General features: G+C 43.3%; 1 protein-coding gene across 1 annotated transcript in view; it reads right to left on the bottom strand.

The window, feature by feature from the left end:
* SLC35F3 (solute carrier family 35 member F3) overlaps window positions 1-15408 on the bottom strand; it is a 117605-nt gene that overhangs the window by 77980 nt on the left and 24217 nt on the right. The window lies entirely within an intron of this gene.

The raw sequence follows: 15408 nt of genomic DNA, 5'->3' as shown, positions 1-15408 counted from the left end.
AAGGGAAATAATGAGGAGAGCTCCCCTGGAAGGAAGTGGAGCTGTTTCCTTCTGCAAGAAGAGCCAGACCTGAAAGCTGCCTGCCCCCCACCCACCCTCATTTCTAGACTGCCAACCCTGTGCCAGACACTGGGCTAGGACTTTTACATGCACTCTTTACTAATGCATTTATTCTCAAATTATTTCCATAGTCATAACAAACAACCCAGTAAGGTTGGTCTTATCAACCCCATGTCACAGGTGAGTAAACCAAGGCTCAGAAGAATAAATACTTTGCCCCAATACACACTGAGCCAGGACCACAGCAGGTCTGTTCCTGTGCTGGCCCGTTAGAGAATGCCTTGAGAGTTGAGCTTGTGTCTTAGTCATCACTTGCCCTCCAGCACTCAGCACAGAATTTGGCACATTAAGTGCTAAGCAAATATTTGTTGAATATTTACCTAGCCAGGTAATAGTCCTGGCAGGAGCCTTAAAGGCTGGAGAGATGTCAATGTCATGAGGATATAAGGGTCTAGGACTTCTTCCCTGAAAACCCAGATTTGAGCCTCCGACCTGCTGACTGCGTGACACTAGTTAAGTCCTTTTATTTTTCTCAGTTTCCCTATCAATGCATATCTTTCAGAGGCGGGGCAGGGTGCAATAGTGTCCCAAACAATAACACCACGATCCTGCTGGCAGGATCACCATGGGGAGTCCAGGCCTGCCACATTCCTTTTTCCTGCCCAGAAGAGGGTGTGGGAGGCTGGACGGCCTGCCAGCAGCAAGCCCTGGTTGGCATTTTGTTAGTCAAAACTGTACTTAATAAAATTCTTTTCACTTTTAAGAGAAAAAGAATTTCAGTCCATAAACCTTTTCATTTTTCTTGGTTTAGCCTCATGTAGGGAAAAAAAGAAAAGAAAAGAAAAATCCATATTGATGTTTGGATTTCTAACTTCTTCTCTCTAATAGGCACCTTGTTGTGTATACTTGGCAGCTGCAAAGGAGGGAGGCAAGCACAGAGAAGTCCAGTCAAGCGTCTTGTTCTTGCTCTTGGATAATTATGATGGAGGGGAAGTGAGGGAGAAATGAGGGACTAACATTTGTGGTGACACGTGCTCACTTGTGAAATGACTCTTTGCATCTAATCCTCATATTAGCTTTACGACGTTAAGATGATTTGTTTTCCCTTCTCAGTAGGTGAAAAAGACAAGGCTCCACAAGGTTAAGTGAATGGCCCACAGTACTCAGATATTTGAATCCCATATCCCACGCCTGGACACCGGAATTTTATCCCCCAGCCTAGGCTAGTTAGTCTTCACCATCAAAACCCAAGAAGGAGGATGCTGGAATCAGAGACCAAAACCTCCGCCCAGCAGGCTCTGATCCTGAGCAGAACTCACGTAGCACAAACCTCAAACTCCACAAGACACTTTTATCTAAATTCCAGATGGTTCTCTCTGCACTCACTTCTGAAGTACAAAGGAAAACTTCACGCCTTTGGTCTAAGCTGCTAGATTTTTTTCTTTAAGTGAGAACGTGTTGAAGAACAGAAGGGCAGACTTTTGCTTTTGAGTCCACACAGCAGCCTTCCACAAAGTGTGGAATCCCCTGGGGGCTTGTTATAAATTCAGAGCCCCCGGTCCACAGTCCACTAGTGGCAGAAGGAATCAGAAGGTGTAGCCTCAGAGCCTGGGGATCAGCATTTGAACTGGCTCCCTGGGTGATTCTTCAACACACCAAACTCTGAGAACGGCTGAGACACAGTAACCAGTACTAAAGAGCCTGATGTAGAGAAGAGAGAATATTCAATTATCATGCCAATTAATTTCAAGGAGATGGGTGCTTCAAAAAGATGCAAAGAAAGGTTCATTTTTTTCACAGAGGTTAAACGCTGCCTCCTCCCCCCTTACCTACACTACCCATTGCCTTAGCAAACTTTTTCTTCAGGAGTGGCTCAAAATACTGCAGTTCAATCTCTGCCAAAATTAACTGTCAACGAAAGGGGCCTGAATTAGTATGATTTGGCTATACTGAAGCTGTGAGTTCACTGGCTAAAGGCATCAGCATAGAAACAAAGCTATCACTGACTATAGCCGGCTGACTAATAGATACACAACCACCCAAGAGTAAAAACAACCCACCTCTGCCTAGACAAGGGTGTCAGCATAAGTCAGGAGGAGCAGCCCTGCCCAGAGGAGCCGGAGCATCTCCAGCTACATCTGGAGAAGCATTCTGAAAGCGCACTTAGCAGCTCAGTTCTGTGTGCTACAGCCCAGATTGAATAAAAACCGTCTTTCATCCTCTCTTATTACTGTTGGTTCCAATTAGTTAATGGGAGGTGGGAAGCGATTAGCTTGTACTGAGCTGCAGCGGTATGCTTTTGTTTAGGGTTTATGCAGGATACTGGAGGAAGAATTAGAATGCACGTGTGACGAGCTCTTTTAAAGCGAAGATTTAACACAACAGCAGGCATCAGAATCTTGCAGGGGGAAGGACTCTTAGAGGTCATCTTGTCCTACAGCAAAATGCTAAAATTCTCCCTTTTCACTTGGAAGGTCTGAAGGCAGCTGTCAGGCTCTCCAAAAGTCTCACTTTGTCCAGGATAAATATTCTCAGTTCTGTCAGTCATTCTTCGGATGAAATGGCTTTCTGTCCCCCCTCTCCTCAATGATCCCATCCTTCCTCTGGACACAATAAGTCATCAAAACCCTTATAAGACTGTGGAGTTCAGAACAGGACACATTATTCCACATGGTCCTATCAGTGCAGAATGCAGCGTGACTCTTATCTCCACCAGTCAGCATGGCGTACTTTAATTAACCCAGGCAAGAATGACATTACTTCCTGCGGAGCTGTCTGATACCGCTGGCTTGCCTTCATCGGGCCACTAAAACCAAGACTTGTCCTGTAAGCACCGATGCAACAAGCCACAGGTGCAATCTACACTGAACATTTGAAATTAGTATTTTGAACTTAAACAGATACTATATGATAGATAATGTTTGTTAAATCTTGCCTTGCTGGTTCAGGCCAATCATGTCCCTCTTGTCAGTATCTTCTCTCATACCCATAGGGCCATCCACTGTTTGAGCCATTAGTTCAGCTTGGTTTCATTTACGTAGCTGATTTTTAAAATGCATCCTGTTACTCCAAGGCATTCTCACACCTTTAGCACTGCAGTCTCTTCAATTACAAAGTTGCATAGGAAAGCAAAAATCATCCTAATGTGAAATTAGTCCCTAATGAACCAACTTTAAGGCAATATAAAAGTATTTCCTACTCAAATATCTTTCCCCATGCAACACTAGCATCGATGTCCATCCTTTGATTCAACATCCTTGTCCATCTTCTTTTGCCGAGTCCAAATATAGGGAAATTAGTTGCAAAGTGAATGGCAAATCTTGCCAAAAACCAAAAATGAAACAAACCAGTAATCCATGGCAGTGATGCTAGGGAACAGATCAAGTCATACACAAAGCCACTGACCAATGAGGGTCAGCAGATTTAGAAGATTTAGCAACTAAAGAAGAGACATTTAATAAGGATAATGACTTCCAAGAGAGTTTAAAAGAGAATGGCACAAATATAAAGTATTTAGAGGAGACTTCAAAAAAACTGTTAAAGCTCTTATAAAAATAATACTCTTTAGGATCACGCGGCAAAAGTCAAACATGAAGTGAAGGATGGTATTTTGTGCTATCATACAATTTTGGCATAAAAATTACACTCCAAAGTCACTCACCTCACTTAAAAAAATTAACTTCATTAAGGTATAATTTACACACAATACAATGAAGGTATTTTAAGTTGTAAATATCCATGAGTTTTGATACATTTACACAACCAATATTACTACCACAATCAAGATACAGAACATTTCCATCACCCCCCAAAAGTTACGTGATTCACTTTTTAGTCATTCTAAGAATTCATTGTTGCATTTATAAAGTGAATTTTAAAAAGGCTTATTTTCATAATTTTTAGTTTTATTTTCAGAGAAGTTTTCAATTATTTTTCCTACTTTTAATTTTGATATTTAAAAAAATAGATTTTATTTTTTAGAGCAGTTTTAAGTTTAGAGAAAAATCCAGCAGAAAGTACAGGAGGTTGCCATATACCCAGCCCCACCCCCACCCCTCCATTATTAAGGTCTTGCATTGGTGATACATTTGTTACAACTGACAAACCAGTATTGATACACTACTATTAACTAAAGTCTATGATTTAAATTAGGATTCACTCTTTGTGTTGTATAGTTTTTGGGGGGAAGTTTTATAAATGTGTAGAGTCATGGACCCACCATCAAGATATCACTGCCTTAAAACTCCCCTGCGCTTCACCTATTTGTCCCCCTCCTCCTGCTCCGCCTCCCCACTGATCACTGATCTGTGTTTTATGGTATCTATAGTTCTGCCTTTTCCAGAATGTCATATAGTTGGAATCACAGTATATAGCCTTTTCAGATTCGTGGTTCTACTGTTGAATTTTTTTCATTCTCTTAACAGTGTCTTTCACAAAGCAGAAGTTTTTAATTAATTATCACATTTGAAAATACACTATATGAACCAAATTATCATGGGCTAACAAAGACTCCTACCACATTTGAACATCTTAGTTACCGCCAAAAGTCCTGAATGGGACAGTTCACAGGTGTTGAATGTTGGATGGCTCCTGATCAACTAAAACATGCTGACAAAGATTTCACGGCTAATTTGCCATTGTTTTATAAATGAACCGTTCTGGCTTCTGGCTATGCCTTTCTTTATTAAGTGCTCACAAACTATTTAATAATTCACTCATGAGTTCTACTATGAGTCCATGCTATGCTTATTTGGTGGACAGTCTTTTTTCCCACCATTTGGAAAACCGAGAAATGATCCTCTAATATCCTTCCTTTTCTTATAACGTCTTTCACTGTCGTGTTTAAAAGCTTCTTCCTTACCCTGGCATGGAATTAACTTGGGCCTGAAGACTTGAAGATACTTAGAGTGGCTAAGTGTACTTCTTTAATCTTAGCTCCTTTCTTGGATTTTAACACCTTCTTAGTAAAGTTTGTGCTTCACTTTCCTTACTACATTTGAAGATTATCCTTCTTGGATTGGAAAAGATGGTGACACTTCTCCAATGGTTTGGTACCAAAAGGGTGAAACCCAAGCCTGCATCACTAGTGGCCTCTGGAAAGGAGAAGGCGAGGCCTGGCAGAAGCATTCTTGGTTGACTTAGGAGGGCTGGTGCAGCTCGTTGGAGGCTGCAATGAGTTCCAGAATGAGTTTTGAGAACAGGAGAGCATGTGAACACTATTCAAGGATAGAGAAAGTTAGTGTACATTTTGGCTTTGAAGGAGCCAAAAGCAGAAAGGAGACAACCAGCCTATAAGAACACTAGGTCCAACCCACACCTACAGGGAGGAAAACTAAGCTCTACCTCTTGAAGAGAAGAATATCAAAGAATTCTGGTGTATAATTTATTTTTTTACTGAGGTAACATTGGTTTATAACACTGTATAAATTTCAGGTGTACCTTATTATATTTCAGTTTCTCTGTAGATTACATCATGTTCACCATCCAAAGACTAATCGCCATCCACCACTGCACACATGTTCCTTATCACCCCTTTCGCCCTCCTTGCTCCTTCGGGTATATTTTAAAATAACCATGCACCCCATGCTTCCCTGTCTCCACCAGTCCTTTATGTTTTACTCCTGTTTTTTAAAGTAGAAAATCAACTTCTTTTTTTTCAGCTAATTTTTGTTGAGTGAATTTCTTGAGTTACATCAAATAGAATATACCCGGGATGAATCTCTTGGCTATCGTTGTGAGATGAGTTTAACATCCTGGGCATCACATTATCATTACCGGGAAACGAATGTTCTAGACTCTAGTCTGACACACAGAAGATGTGACTGAACTTAAGGTATCAACAGGCTTTGGTGTCTATCTGTAGGGCCCTTCTCTTTGATTGACTGACTGACTAGCCGTTGATATTTCTTTCATTGCTCTAAAATCAGTCATCTGGTGGTTAGAGTAGCTACACAGACTAGCTCACATTGAGGGTAAAGAGACGAGCCCCCTGACAGAAGTAGGCATTCGGACTTGCTTTTTTACTGCCATTCAACATTGACCCAAAAGCCCTGAAGCCAAGCTATAAAACATACAGTGAACATCCTTATATACGCAGGTGTCTGCCGGATAAATTCTAGAAGCAGAATTGATTGGTTAACGGACATTTAAAACTTGCATAGACATTGTCAACTTGTCCTCCAAAATTATTGTACCAATTCATCCTCCTACCACAGCATATGAGAGTGCCAAATTCTTCTCGCCTTCACTTACACTGGGTATCATCAAACGCTTTGATTTTTGCCATGTAAGACCCACAGCTGTTCTCACCATGCTGGCACACAGAGGAGGGCTAGTATCTGTGAAAACCTTTCAACAAGTGTCAAGTTCATGCAGAATTCGTGATGGTATTCTATTGAATGTATAAGAGTAGAGGATGAGAACTAGGTCAGAAAGGTGGCAGATGGATCAAAAGGGAACGAGAAGTGGCTTTAGCTGACAAGGGCTGTGAGCACCCACACTGTGTACAGCTGAAGAGCATTCCACTGTAAGCCACAGTCCCTTTTTGCTAGTGCCCCACTGATGAATATTTTAGGTTGTTCTAAACTGTAACTAATTACAAACAATGCTGCAATGATACCTTGTTCATACTTCATGATCTGAGCTTACTTGTCCCTCCCCTCATGTAAATTCCGAGAAGCGACTAGGTCAAAGAGGATTCGCATTTGTGATTTTGATACGTACTACTATACAAATTACCCTACGTAAGATTTACTAGTTTACACCCCACCAGCAATGTATTAAAGTAATTGTTTCCTCATAGTTTTACCAACATAGCATATTATCAAATCTTCTTTTTATTGATTTACTTGTTAATCTCACAGGTAAAAAAAAACCTATTTTAATTACCATTTCTCTTATAATGAGTGAGATTAAGCATTTTTTCATACATGTATGAGCCATTTTCTTTTCCTTTCCTATGAATAACCTGTCATATCCTTTGCACATTTTTCTATTGAATTGTTGGTCATTTTTATATTAATTTGTAAAGACTCTATTTATAAGAGAGCTTAACTCTTTGTCTATTACGTGAATTGCAAATATTTTCCCCAGTTTGTTAGTTTGTTTCTTTCACTTTGCTTATGGTGATTTTTTTTTTTTTTTTGCCAAGCAGTAGTCTTTAAACTTTTTTTAACGTAGCTTAATTTATAATTTATTAATCTTTTTTTGATGATTTCTAGACTTTGTATCACAGTGAGAAAGGCAATAAGAGAAAGGTAATAAAAAGATTACCTCAGGGGCTGGCCCTATGGCTTAGTGGTTAATTTGGTGCCCTCTGCTTCAGCAGCCCGGGTTCAGTTCTTGGGGGCAAACCTATACCACTTGTCAGCAGGCATGTTGTGGTGGCAACCCACATACAAAATAAAGGAAGACTGGCATAGACGTTAGATCAGGGCATATCTTCCTCAAGCAAAAAGAGGAAGATTGTCAATAGATGTTAGTGAGGCAAATCTTCCTCAGCAAAAAAAAAAAAAAAAAAGATTACCCCAGGTTTTTATCTAGTCCTCATAAAATTTCAGATTTTACACCTAAACCCCATTTGGAATTTATCTAGGCTTATAGTAGGAGGTATGAGTTAAATTTATTTTTTCCTAGATGACTTCCTGGTTGTCCCAATATCACTTACTAAATAGTTCATCCTTCCTTCACTTATAGGCGATACCACACGGACCATAAACAAAAGTTCTTTATGTATTTAGTTCTCCTCTGGATGTTCTGTTTTGTTTTGATTGGTCTTCTGTCTACACATGTGCCAAGCCCCCACTGCTTAAATTCCTGAGGCTTCCTAGCGTATTTTAACTGCTAGAACAGCTAGTTCCCCTTACTGCTCTTCTTTTCAGGGCTTTCTTGTCTACTTCCTAAAACGAACCTTTTGATACTTTAATCGCGCTCATAAATGAATGTGGGGAGATTGACATTTTTATGTTTGTTGAGTCTCAGGCGAGTTTAAAGTTTTCTTCCTAGAGGTCCCATAAATTTTTATTATGTTTATTACTAGGGATTTCAAATGGTTTTGGTTGAGCTTGCAAATGGGCTCTTTTCTTCCATACAGTTTCTATCTGGTTGTTATTTCCATTATTAGCCTACAGGGCCAAGGGGTCAAACTCAGATGATCTTTTAATTTAAAATCTCTCCATGCCCACCCAACATTTCATGAAGCTCAAGATGATATGGTCACTTTCTCTTGTGTCTATGTAACCTTCATTCACTAAGCTGTTTTTTCCTTATTGGTCAACTAGCCCCATTCCTAGTTATTTCCTTCACCTCTTGAGCAATGAAATTATCCTAAAGAAGGTCAGGGATATATCAGAGGACCAAACTTTAGCTTAATGAGGCATCCAGCAATGGTCAGGACATTGAAATATCCCATTGCTCTCACGGGTTCCCTGTGGAGTGTGCTGGCACTGCAATCTGTAGTAAGCAGGGCTCATGTCTGGCCTCCCTCTGCTGGGGGACCAGGGCCCAGTTCCCCACACCCTTCTCTCTGCCTTTGCTTCTGTCCCAACCAAACGCTCTACTCTTTTCTATCGCCAGGCTCACCAATTGCCACATGTTGCATCTCCTTTTAGCTTAGGGTTCCATCCATTACTTCTTCTATTTGAAATAATTATTTAAATATCTTGAAAACTGTGCTTCTTAGAATGCTGGGACATGTGTTATCTTCACTAGAAAATGGCCTCTACGATTAACTCTCCTGTTATATGCCACCTGTAAGGCGCCAGTGCTCATCAACGCTTCAGAGATTGAGAAGTTCTGCAAGAAAAAAACCACACTTCACAAATTGATTTGACAATTACAAATTTGACACAGAAACCTAATGAACGCTCTGTACCACCCGCATTCTGTGGACCTCAGTTTGGGAGATGCAGCCTCAAGACAATAAGAACCTAGATCTGCTTGAGTCACTCTGCTGGGGACACCCGGGATATCAATTTTCTGCCTAGGCTGAAGGGTCAAGTTCACCTGTGAACTGTGAACTGGACAGAGCACTCAAATTCAAATTTACCCTCAGGACGACTACATAATTAGCAGGGCCTCGTTTTATTTTCAGTAAAATAAAAATACGGGGTCCTGGCTGGGGGCAGGGCAGTCAACCTCTTCTTCCCACAGGACTGCTGCCCCAACCCATGGTAGATGGGTGACCCCAAGAGATTGCAGCCTCCATGCCAGGATGCACTCGGTACCTGGATGGGTTGGACAAGAGGCCCCCACTGAGACACTGGCCAAATGCGCCACAAGAGGTGAGAACCATAAGGAATCTGTTCAGACCCACAAGGCAAGGGGGAGGCACCCCTCCTGCCTGAGGGGTCCCCAGTGATGTGAGGCAAACACGTGGGCTAGCCTCCCTGCTGGAGGAGAAGGAAAAGGACATGAGGAATTCATTTTTCTCATTCGAAGGGATGGAAGCTTCCATATGGGATGGAAGTGACCATGGCAGTCAGCAATTCCCTGCAGGAATTTGGGAATTTGTGACTTAGACACCAGCTACCGCTTGCTTCCTGGGGCGTGTTTCATAAGACTCGCTCGCAGCACTAGCAGCTTTCCCCTCCTCCTGGTATAAGTACAAACAAGTGATTCTGTCGGAAGAAAACCAGAATACAGCTCACATGGACCTGCAAGCCCACACTGTAGCTGCACAGGTGATGTTTTCACCTGGCCTTCACACTGAGTGGGGGTCCATGACTCTGGACCGGCAGGCGGTGGGGAAAGACATTTTGTTCACCTAAGCGGCAACAAAGAAAAGAATTTGGTTTATAGGCTGTGAGGTGGTGCTTCTGGTAGGAACAGACTTTCATCCCAGGCCTTAGCATCTGATCAAGAAGAACAGAAATATGACTGGGAGGAAGATCACTGCCTTCGGAATACAGCCAGGGCAGCTCTTCTTGAACCTTTTATCTATATAGCATTTCCCTGTGTGGCTTTTTTTTAATTAGATGAAAGTACTTCTCTGCTAAAGACCCCCAAACCAAAAACTAGCCAACCAACCAACCAACCCAGTCAACTGACGAACCAAACAACCAACTGACCAAACAACTAGCCAAACTAACCAACAATAAAGTTTAAAACCATTGCTACATTTTTCTCTCTCTCTCCTTCTCTCCCTCTCTTTTCTGTTTCAAGCACTCAGCACTCAGTACACCCATGCACCTGGCCTTGGAACTGCTTAGGAGGCCACGCTGGTGCCTGCACGCCACCCCATTTGGTTTCACAACGTGGTTTCCAGCCCCATGAACTGTGCCGGGTCTTGGACTTGGCTGTGGCCTTTGCTCCTTCAAGACCATCACATCCTGCCATGTCTATCGCCTCCCCTGTGCCCTTCCCTGGCTCTGAGGACAGCACCACGGTCTAGCCTCATCCCTCACCTATACCAGCTGACTTGAATGCACATGGCAGCCAACAAAGGCTGCCAGTTCTCAGCGCGCTCCATCCACAGAGCCACAGTAACACTCTCCTCTGCTGTCCCTGCCGCTTCAGGGAGCAATTTCCTCTTCATGCCTTAACTCATCACATGCCTGTTTTTGTCTTACGTGTGGTTTTTATTAATGCTAGATCTTCTGGCAGTTCAGTGCATAAAAGGACGTGACTTGGGTTACAAATTACTGTGTTGTCAGTGGCCTGTAATACTGCAGTCCTTGAACACGATTTGCATAAAAATAATTTACATCTTTAGAAGGGGAAAAAAATCAGTATGGAAAGAGGTATCAAGGAGTTACCTGGAAAGTAAACACATCATGCTTCTGTTCTGGCAGTTCCAGAGTAGTTTTCCACTCACTGAATCATTTATTATCAGTTCTATTAGCCTTCTCTAGCCAGGTTGATATGATTTTCTGTGCTACTGATAAAGGCCCTGCTTCTCAGAGAACAGAGATGGCTAAGGCAGTAGCTGAAGTCCAAGGTGGAGCTGGAGCAGACATCTGCTCTAGAGGTCCCCACTGGTGTCTGGATGGGCTTGAAGGCTAGCCAGGCCCCCGTCCACCAGCTTCAGGTGAAATCAGCGTTCTGACTTCTCCCCCAGGTCAGGATAAAGGCTCCTTGAGGACCTGCTGCTTCCTCGATAGAATCCTCCTCCAGAGCCACGTCTTCTGCCTCCTAAACCCCAACCTTCCAGTGCTGGCCGCCTTTGGTAGCCCAGTAACACCTCTTTCCAACAGAGGCAAGTCCACCACCTCCCCACATGCCACATTTCCTTTCGATGTTGTAACAGATGGTATTTTCTAAACGTGGTAGCAACAATACCTCCCATTTCATGAAGTTTCCCTCCAGAGACCCTGCCACCCTCCAGTTGAAGAGTGGGGTCTATGTCCCCCTTAAAGCTGGGTGGGCCTGTGACTACCTTGACAGGAAGAGGATAGCGGAAATGTCACTGGTGACCTCTGAGGCCAGGTCCTAAAAGGACACCACTGGGGTTCTGAGCCACCATAAGAGTGGTCCCACTACCCTGGGCCACAGGCTGTGAGGAAGCCCAGGCCACCTGAAGAGACCACGTGTAAGGGCTTAGATTGACAGTCCCAGCTGATGTAGCAGGTGACAGCCAGCATCAACCATGAGACATTGAGGAAAGATGCCCCAGATGATTGCACCCCCAACTGTTGAGTTACCCATCCAGCAAATGTTCCCACTGGAGGCTCCTGACATCATGGAGCAGAGAAAAGCCATCCCTGATGCCCTGTCAGAGTCCCTGCTCCACAGAGTCCCAAAGTAGAATGAAATGGGTGTTTGTGCCATCAAGTTTTGGGGTAGCTTGTTAAACAGCAAGAGTAACTGAAATAGATGTAAAAGTCTCAAATCTCACAGCAGATTAAAACGTTTGCAAGACTTTTAAGAACTTAAATGCACAAATCCTCTAAATTTCTCTGTTCTGGGATACAGTCAGGGAATAGTTTTAAGAGAATATGAAACACAAGCCAATATAAACGCCCAAGTGAACCTTTATGAGGATGGGTTTTTACTCTGGCTTCGATCAGACAGCGTTAAGGGGCATCTCCTGAGCTGGAGTCTAATAATTTCAAACCTGACTGATTTCTAAAAAATGTCCGATGGTCACACACTTCTTTTTCTAAAAGTGCTTTATAATTAAAGAGCTCTTTCAGAATTGCATCAGTTCATCATCTGGATGGGGGGGGGGCCTCCTGTTGTAAGGACAGTGGGTCACTTCCAGGGCTGCTCCCTTGAGAGTGCCTTCTGAGAGCTGATCTCAGCAAGCTGCTCTGACAGTGAGCATGAGAATGACAATATTGACATTGCCCACATGACAATTTCTTCTTTCCTTCCCCTTCTTTCCTCCCTTCTTCCAGCAGCCGTTATGTATGTACTCAGTACCAAGCACTGAGCTAGGTGCTGGGGGTATGCAGGTGAGCAAGACAGACACGATCCCTGTCCTTATGTTTAAAGGCTGTCTTTTTTCTGTCCAGATACACTTTAAAATTTTTATTATATTCAGAATACAAATGAAGCGACAGGAAAGATTTTGGGTAGTGAGGATGTCCAAGGGCCTGTGATTGAGGATGCAGGTTTTCAGATGGACTCCAACTCCGTGGGCTGGGTGTAAAGATGGGGACTATATTAATTAGCACCATGCTAGCTGCTGTGTCGAACCCCTAGTTCGGAGGCTTGGCACAACAGAAGTTCAGTTCTGATTCATGTCGTTGGAAGACAGATGGCATTTCACCACTTGGTGATTCTCCTTCTGTTTGTGGTCTGTCATCCCTTGGAGCCTGGAAATTCTGTGCGTGCAGCCAGCGGAGCAGGAAAGGGGAGGGTGGGAAATGCCCGCCTGCTTCTCATCTGCCTTGGTGGATATGTATCACTTTGGAGAGAAGTCGCTTGGCCCAGTTCCGATGCCGAGGGAGGCCGAGGGATATAGTCCCTGGCTGGACAGGTCCTCCTTGCAACAACCCTTCACTGTGGCAGAAGAAGCAGGGATCTTTGTGGCAGAGTTCCCATCTCTGCTGCAGGATGATTTCAAAGTCCACCACAGCGCCAGTGCGCTAAGGAGCACCGGTGGCTTCCTTAGGACTCCTGAGAGCGGGGGGCTTGGCCAAGAGACCTAGCTGGCTCAGTATCTCCTCTCCAGGAAAGATCTACTAAGCCTCACACGTCCCCAAAGAGGATTCTGCAAAATGCATGTGTACACATGTCCCTCAGTTCACCTTGTCAATTCTCCCTGCTCCCTACATGGGACAAAAACATCTTTACCAAGAATCAAGTGCACTCTGTGCTGGGCTTAAACACACCAACTTTCATCCAACTGTAATACAACCAAACATTTAAAAGAATAACCAATAAGCATGTAAAAGACCCAATCCCTCCAACACCATTTCATAATAAAATATTAACAAGCCTGTCCCCACTCTGTTGGTGGAGCATTTAAAGCCTTTCTTTGAAAAAATTCTCTTCCATTTTCCCCCCAGAGAAACGTGGCAAAATAATGCCATATAATGGTTTTAACAATATGTTCGTGCAACAAGGGAGCTTTAGCTTCCAGTGCTTTTCATTTATTTTATGTTATAAATTAATAATGTATGGAAGATTGAGAGTAACTCTTTAGATATAAGTGTCATAAAGTAAGGCACTTGGATAAGAAAAGCATGAAAGGATCCTGATGTACTCCAAAATGCTACATTAAGTACATAAATCATTCTGTTTTCTCTCTACTTAAAGTAGAAAACAGCCAAGGAGGTAAATGTAATTACTATAATTCTATTTTAAATGGCCCAGGAAGCACGAGAATAGAATTTGCAAAGATATCAGAAAAGGCAGCTTATTCTGGCCAATCAGATTTTTCATCTTTTGTGACAAACTCAAGTAGCTGATAATGGGGTGTGGTCATCAAACGATTACGCAGTTTCAATGACGGAGAGCGTTCCGGGACCAGGTCCACTGGCTCTAAGACCCAAGGAACTCATTAACGGCTGGGGTCTCTCTTAGAACTTGATGACCTAGGCTAGGAAACGCATCTGAACTTTCCCAGGGACCCTCAGCTGGAGACCCCCTCCAACCCGCTTCAGGCCCAGACCTGCAGGGGTTTGGGTGGGGGGGTGGAGGAGAGGGCTGGCCCGAGGGTGGCCCAGTCTGCTCTGGCTCCTGCTTGGAGTAGATAAAACTGTTTTGTGAAGGGGGCTGACTCTGAAGCACTCAGCACAGACCCTGGCTATGTAACAGGATTTGGTTTGATTCTACTTTAAAACCGAGGCATAACAATTTTCAGTGTTTCCTTTTCCCATAGGCTCCCAATCCTTCGCTGAGGGAAGCCTATGTTGAATGTAATATGATGAAATTACATACAGAAGATGCAAGAGCTAACAAGTCCCTTTGCTCTGTGGCTCAATTAGAAATGAAACAGCTCAAAGAAATATGGTACGAGCAGTAGGGCTGTTCAGGCAGAGAATGACAATTAAAAACCAATACCACAGTAATCATCGTTCCAGCAGAGGGGGAGACGCGACCACCGTTAATTCAGCACCAACCAAAGGCCGAGTCCCAGGCAAGGGGATTTGCATAAAGCACCCTAAATCTTGCAGCCAGCCTGTGGAAATAGGCATTATTGGCCCCATTCTTAACTATGAGAACACTAAAGTGAAAGGAGCACTTATAAATAATTCTCCCAAAGTCACGCAGATCCTAAGTGGTGGATCTGAGAAGTTGAACCAGCCTGACTCCAGGGCCTGGGGTCCCTTCCTTCTGCCACGTGGCCTCGTTCCTCTCTGTATCTCTGACGCCTGGCATGGATACCATACTAGTATGTATGCACTAGTGTGGGGCGGGAATGGGGGCAAGTGCTTTGGAAGCCATTATAATGTCTGTTCCTATGGACAGGGGTGTCCATTCCAATTAAGCTAGGAATTGTGTACAATAAAGGCTAAGGTAGTGCCCGTGGAAGAAAAAGAACATGACAGCCGTGCATCTGCTTTATCATTCTACACAGTCCCAGCATTTTCCCCATTTTTCTTTTTTAGCTTTCAAAAGAACAAACAGTGTCAAAAGCTTGACAGGACATTGCTTTCTAGACAAATGAATCACCTTGCATTTCCGTCTGGCTTTTAGCTCATGTGCTAGAATGACGTGACAATGGCATATACCACAGGAGTTCTCTGCCCTTTTCCTGTCAAACTTGTCTCAAAGATCATCTCTGCCAAGAAACGCCCCTTCCCCAAAAGCCCAAAATGATGACAGGGCTGATGCTATCCTCTCTGCTGTGGGCCTCACACTGGCTACGTGGTTTATCTGAATCTTCATAAGGAGAAAGACTCAGACGTCTGTGGTTGGAACATCCTCCATCATTACCACCACCATCACCATCATCATCAC

The sequence above is a fragment of the Equus quagga genome, chromosome 2, assembly GCF_021613505.1.
Source record: "Equus quagga isolate Etosha38 chromosome 2, UCLA_HA_Equagga_1.0, whole genome shotgun sequence".
NCBI lineage: Eukaryota > Metazoa > Chordata > Mammalia > Perissodactyla > Equidae > Equus > Equus quagga.
The sequence above is the reverse complement of the archived record's forward strand: the minus strand, read 5'-3'. Positions and strand labels throughout refer to the sequence as shown.